Source organism: Cololabis saira, chromosome 3 (genome assembly GCF_033807715.1).
Source record: "Cololabis saira isolate AMF1-May2022 chromosome 3, fColSai1.1, whole genome shotgun sequence".
Lineage (NCBI taxonomy): Eukaryota > Metazoa > Chordata > Actinopteri > Beloniformes > Belonidae > Cololabis > Cololabis saira.
The window spans coordinates 10942106-10948853 of record NC_084589.1 but is presented as its reverse complement, the minus strand read 5'-3'; positions in this window follow the sequence as shown (position 1 = coordinate 10948853).

Genomic DNA, 6748 nt, shown 5'->3' with positions numbered 1-6748 from the left:
GAGGATATTTTTTCAAAACGTAGAGGGGGAAATATCCGTTTTTGTTAATACGTGTAAACGTGGCCTTAAGCCGGGTGCAGTCAGGGCCTTCTGCAGCCACCGGGTGTGTCCTCGATAAAATGGGCGGATCCGGGACAAATACTGAGATTTTGACTGCATGAAGATCTTGACTTGGGTTGCAACCGATGATGTGTCATAAGAGCACAAATACAGACAAGAACATGCATGGAGGTCTGGTCACACGGAGCGATGTCCCTCATAAAGCACACGTTTTATCACGAATACAGACGTAGTGATTGCTGCGGCTATAAAGCTGTGTTCCTGCTTTCATTAACCAGGAGCAATCCTGGCACATGTTGTCAAAGTGTCCCCATGTAAATCCCCATGACAGATTACAAAGAAGCACTGGCAAAAATGTGTTTCCACCAGCACGGTTTTTTGTTGTGTTGGGTTTGCATTTGTTGACACTTCAGAGGGGGAGAGTGTTTTGGTAAAATGTTGAATCTCAACTTAGTCTAAATTCATAAGGCACCCCACTGGCCTGTTCCTCTGTTTCCCCCTTCCTCAGGAGTTCGACTGTCAGATGGCCCAACAACAATGCATCTCACCTGCCTATCAGCCAGCTCCTACTTTTTATAGCTTGCTGTGTGGCTTTAAAGGCTGGATTTAGCATGGCTTTGCAAGGTTCAAACCAACAATTCATGCCACAGATTCCCTTTTTTTTCCCTTCAAAATCTGCATATCTGTTCACCTCATTTTCACATTTGAAATGCGAGTTGCCACACATTAAACTGGTCTCCTCCCAATATGGGTCCGGGATCTCAGTGGTTTGTCTCTAATGTGTCTCCTCAGTTCGTTACCTGTTAGAACAAATAAGCCTGTAATCTTTTCAATAAACACGATCCTAATTGATGCTGGGACATGGATGTGATCAGGTAGAGATGCATATTTATATCCATGTTTCTAGATGGATGCATGACTATGCTGATATTAAAAGCAAAGCCCATATTATTTTTGTTCAATATCTAAATTAGCATTTGATGAATACTGAGCACACATTTTAAATATTTCATTTGCTCCTGCCTCCTGCCTCCCATCAATAATTGGGTGTGTATCCCCTTTCTGGGGTAAGTTGTTGTATTTTTTGCCTGTGAATACATGTATCTGTCATGAAATTATACATCCCATCAGCCCTCATTGAACTGGGCATTGACTCTGCGCCGCACTCTCGGGCTCTGGCAGTGAATCTTGATTATGGGCTCTGTGATATTGCAAATGACTTGAGATTCCTCTGAATGTTTCGGATTAATCGGTCCGTGCAGATGTGGCTCCCTTTTTTTTTGGTGAGCGCCATCTTGAACAGTTGCTCATTTCCATTTCACCGGCACATTCTGCATACAAAGCAGATCAGCCGATAGGTAATCCTTGTAAGGTTGTTTTTTAAGTCAGATTATGGGAGGATTGAGGGCTCCGCGCGTCTCTCTCTCTCTCTTTGTGTCTCTGTGGGTGGAAACATTGTGAACTTTTATTTATTTTTTTGGTAACACTTTATAATAACTACACACTATTAAGCATTAGTTAAGCATTAGTTAAGCATCAGTTAAGCATCAGTAAATGCTTAACTGATCATGAATTCACCATTAGTAAAGCATTATTCACACTGTACTAAGCATTAATAAACACCGTTATAAACCTATAAACAACTATACACTATTAAGCATTAGTATGATGCTTAATTGATCATGAATTTATCATTTGTATAGCTGGATTCTCATACTTTGTAAATGATAGGTTCACCATTTATAAATAAGTATTATATGTCTGTTAATGGTTCATAAGATCATTTAGAATGTCTAAGTAAATTATATACGAACCATTTGTATGTATATTTATGCGTACATTTGTACACGGTTAGTGTTAATACATGTTTTATAAACACTTTTTCATACTCAATGAACGAGTTTTTATTAATGTGTTTATTAATGCTTAGTAATGTATGAATATTGTTTTACTAATGATGAATTCATGATCAATAAAGCATTTTACTGATGCTTAACTAATGGTTAATAGTGTATAGTTGTAAGGTTTATAACTGTGTTTATTAATGCTTAGTATAGTATGAATAATGCTTTACTGATGATGAATTCATGATCAATTAAGCATTTACTGATGCTTAACTAATGCTTAACTAATGCTTCATAGTGTGTAGTTATTATAAAGTGTTACCATTTTTTTAAATATTTTAAGTTGGTGTCTCAAGGCTGGAGACATAGTCAGTGCCTTTTTACTTTCTCACCCTTAAAAAATACGAGGTACATGCATTCCCAGTCTCTCCCCACCCCGCGTCTCCGTCTCTCCTCCCTTCCCCACCACCCAGAATGCTTTGAAATGCCTGAGGCTAAAAAGATGGTTACTTGCAGCTCACAGCTCCAGACAGGGCTGGTCTCTGCCTTCATTATCCTGCAAAACCCAACACGGATCCCCACCCCCCTCCGTCACCCCAACACTGTCTTAACCAGGGCTCTACCTGTCACCTGTCAGATGCACCCTACCTTTAAGTGGCCGGTTATTTCCCGTTGGTTTCTAGATGTCTTTCATATCATGGCTCGTTAAAGCGCAGCGCAGCAGGCGGCGTATTTACATAGGCTACCGGGGAGGTTTTAATTTGCGTTGGTACGGAGCATGACCGGAACTGAAGAACGCGGTGCCAAAATGACTTCTTTCACACAGCAAACCCCCCCGTCCCGCCGCCCACCCTCCTCCTCCTCCTCCTCCTTCATCTTTATCCCATATGAGAGAACATGTAGCTGGGCGTAATTGCCGGAGTCGGGGCACAAAGTCTGAGACTGAGCCGTCACCGAGGGGTCTGAGGTTTCTCCCAAGTGACAGAGCGGGAGGCCAATCAAAGCGGAGCGATGAGCGGCCTGTCGTTGTGGATAATTCCCCTGAATATATACCTTCAGTGTCTTCACCAAGTCTTTCAACTAGTGTTCAACTTCTGAATACTTCCCCACTTTGTCTGGCTACCGTCTTCGTGTCTGAGTCCAGGATCAGACTATCCTGCCATCTGCAGCGCCGCTATCATCCCAGTAATGGCTACGTTTATGTTTATTTAGTTAATTAGAGGATAGTTTTCACTTTCAGATTGATACTTTAATGAGCACAGCTGAGCTCTTGGTCCACTTGACGCTTTAAAGAGTTTATACTCCTATTTATGTCTCAGAAACACCCTTTTCTGCCTACATCGCATTTATTGAGGGACAAGCCTTTAATATGTTTAAACTCATGTGTAAACCTTTGAGAGGAGTGTGTACTGTAAGTGCTGTGAAGGAGTCAAAGCTGCAAACTTTAGCTATTCTATCTCACACTGCATATAGCAGAGGAATAACATAATTTCCCTCGGACGAGATCATCTGCAGAGATTTCCCCAAAACAGTAGGCCTTTCCCCAGCAGCCGGGGCTCCCCCTATCAGCTCAGGATGCCGTTATCAGCCCCCACTTCAGGAATCTTTTCAAAAGAAGCAGGAAACGTGGCGGCTAATGTTGTCATAAGATGCTCCCAAAACACAGGGAATGCTGGGAGATTCAGCAGTGGCAGATAGGCCTGTGTTGAAAAAATCGATTTTTTACGATTCTAAATCGATTCTCATATTAATTCCTAAAAATCGATTCTTATGTCTAAAGATCGATTTTTTTTATTTTTTGTTTCATCATTACATTTTCGCCTGGGGAACTTCCCAGTAATCCCAGTAGTCGGACACACAGTTTGTCATGACACTTCTGAAAAATGCCAGGTGCTTCATGGCAATATGTGTGCGTGGTGACAGAATAAATTAGATAAGCTAAAATGATTTGTTTACTGCATAAGCTGTTGCAATTTCTTTCTTTTTTTGCACTTTAAATTGATATTGAAAGGCCTGTTTGAGTTATTTATTTCTTAGTTGTTTCACAATAATTATTGTGAAATTATTATTTCACTAGTTATTTTACAGTCAGGGAACAATTCAGGCAACAGCTCAAAAAACATTTTATTTATTTATTTTTATTTTTTTATTTTTATTTTTTTTTTACCTTGTCTGCACACATATTAATGATTGATACCATGACGGTAGAAACCAAAGGGGTATATATGTGCATTATTACTATATTTAATATATATACATATATATACGCATACATATGCGTACACATACATAAATATACACATACAAACCCAGTGATTTTTTTTTTTTTTTTTTTTTTTTCAAAAAACTTTTTAAATAACACTAAGCCAAATCAATATCGAATCAAATCGTGATAATCGATTCAGAATCTTAAGAATCGGAATCGATTCTTGACATTTGAATGGATCCCCAGCCCTAGTGGCAGAGTCTGCTCCTCACACACTTGCTCTCCTCCCATCTCTCCGAGGGCTCTAAACGAGCTCCTGCAGATGCAGTCCGGATAGCAGGCTGTTCATCATGCATTGTCATAGAACAGGCTCATTCCCCTGCTCCCCCCCCAGCCCGTGTAACCCCCCCACCCCCAGTCCACGACGCCCCTGCTGGCCCTACATCCCATCGCAGTGCTCCGATATCAATCAACAGCAACGAGGCCGGCTGCCCGGGTGCCACACCCCAGGCGGAGCGTGCTCGCCGTGCCGCGGCGCACCGTGCAGGATGGGTGGGAGGACAGACAGACAGTCCGACGCGCAGACAGACACGCGGCCATGTGATTTCAGCGTAATTTTGGAAAGCATATTGTCTAATTTTGCCATCTGTCTGGGAGGGAGCGATGGCAGCGCCGAGCTCATTTGCCGTCTGCTTGCTTTATTGCGGCTATACAGAACAAGTTTTTGGATCGGGACGCGGGCCCGGGTGTGCGGCCCACTGGAGCTGAGAGGTGTGTTGATGCATGCCCCCCCACCCCCCTCTCCGACTCCATCACGGACTACTGTGTGTTTGACATTGAGAGGCACAGGCATAAATACTGAAGTTTGAAAGCTTCATTCACAGCTGGATCGCATCTGAAATGGAACACAAAGGAGGTCTGAGAGCAAAGTCCTGAGCGTCTGAGCTTCTTGGAAAAAGTGTTTTCTTCTCTATGTCGGTTTTGGCCGTCGTGAATCGTGTCCAGTTTGCTGGGAATGGTCATGCACACACACATCGCCGTCACACACATCGCCGTCGCACACATCGCTGTCACACATTGTGGATCACGTCTGGTTCAGCTGCTCCTTGGCTCTGACATTAATACAGAGCAGATTGGTTGAGATCTGCAGCCCTTGTTGTTTGATCTTTCCTCCTCTTGCCACATTTCCTGGCACTGCCCCCCCTGCCACACCGCGTGGCGCAGGCAGGACTGGCATGGCCTCAACGTGCCTGCCAGGTTTGTTCCCTGTCTTCTTCCCCTTCCAACTCATTCCCTTATGCCCGCTCCATGGATTCAGCTCTGCAAATTACAAGAGCTCCCCTACCCCCAGCAACAGCCTGGATTCAAGAGACCTTCAATCTCGCGGTTTGTTCTTCTTCAGAGAGGAGCGCCGCTACCTCGGCCTGCGCGGTGTCACTCGCGCTGCTTTTTTCCATGATAATTGTCCTGTGCAGTAAATTAGGTTATCTTCTTCATTCTCCTTTCCAAGTTTTCACTAAAAGAGTGTCCTCTGAAAATCTCATTTTGGCAGCAATTACGTATGCTATCAAATATTAGAAGTATTAAGCTGTAAGGCCATGACTAAACACAGGATACAGGCCAAGCCGCACTCGAGAACAAGACAATCCTGAGCCAGCACTAGCCTCAACTTGAACAAACACTGTATTCTCTTATCGAGACCCCATCCCCTTCCACTCCCTATTTACTCAGGACTGTCATTTAGCCGGTAATGCCTTCAGTCTCAATAGAGAAACTGTTTAAAATGTCACAATCGAATGTATGAATTAAAGGCAAATACGTCATGCTGGTGCAGGCGGCATCGGCGCCTCCCTGCATATTTGTTTAAATGACAGACACCTGCAAGCATCACACTTTTGTGTCCTTCTGCCATTCCTCCAGAGGTTATAATCATAAAATACAGGGGAGAAAAAAGCACCAGCAAATTTTATAATAGCGCTGCCACTTGATGTCAACACCCAATTTGCACGCTCGAGCTGCCATTTTACGACAGCCTGCCTTCCCGTTTATGAATCAGCATCAGATCCGGGGCCTTATCTTCCCTCCTTTTCTGAATTAACCACTTCATTTTTGACTAATGGCACACGCGCCATCGTTATCGCTCTAATTTATTCCAAGTTTAAGATGAAGGGACGGATAAGGTGCAAGAGACAATAAGTTGAGAAAGCCAGCGTGATGCCTCAGTTAATGAGGCACATCTTCCTTTTTTCTTTTTTTTGATGCCGCTGGGGTCAAAAGCAGAACGCACGCTGATTGAGTTTGAAAGGAGGAAAACTGAGATGACAATTTGGAGAAGAAAGGGCAGGGAGGGAGGAGGGAGAACCATGTGTTGTGTTTTTTTTTTACTTGAAATCAGCTTTTGAAGGAATTATCATCAGAGCCTTGAAATAGACTCTGGGAGTACCGGGAGATGGAGATGAAAGATGGGCTGAGGCCGACGACGGAGCGCTGACTCTGCACGGACGTAGCTGGACCCTCATACGGTGCAGAGCTACGAGACCATGCAGGATGACTTTCCAGCTTCAAACACAGTTTTTAAGGCTTTTCAAATGAAGAAAATGAACTTTTTTAGGAGTGTTTTAGTGAAAACACTGTTTGC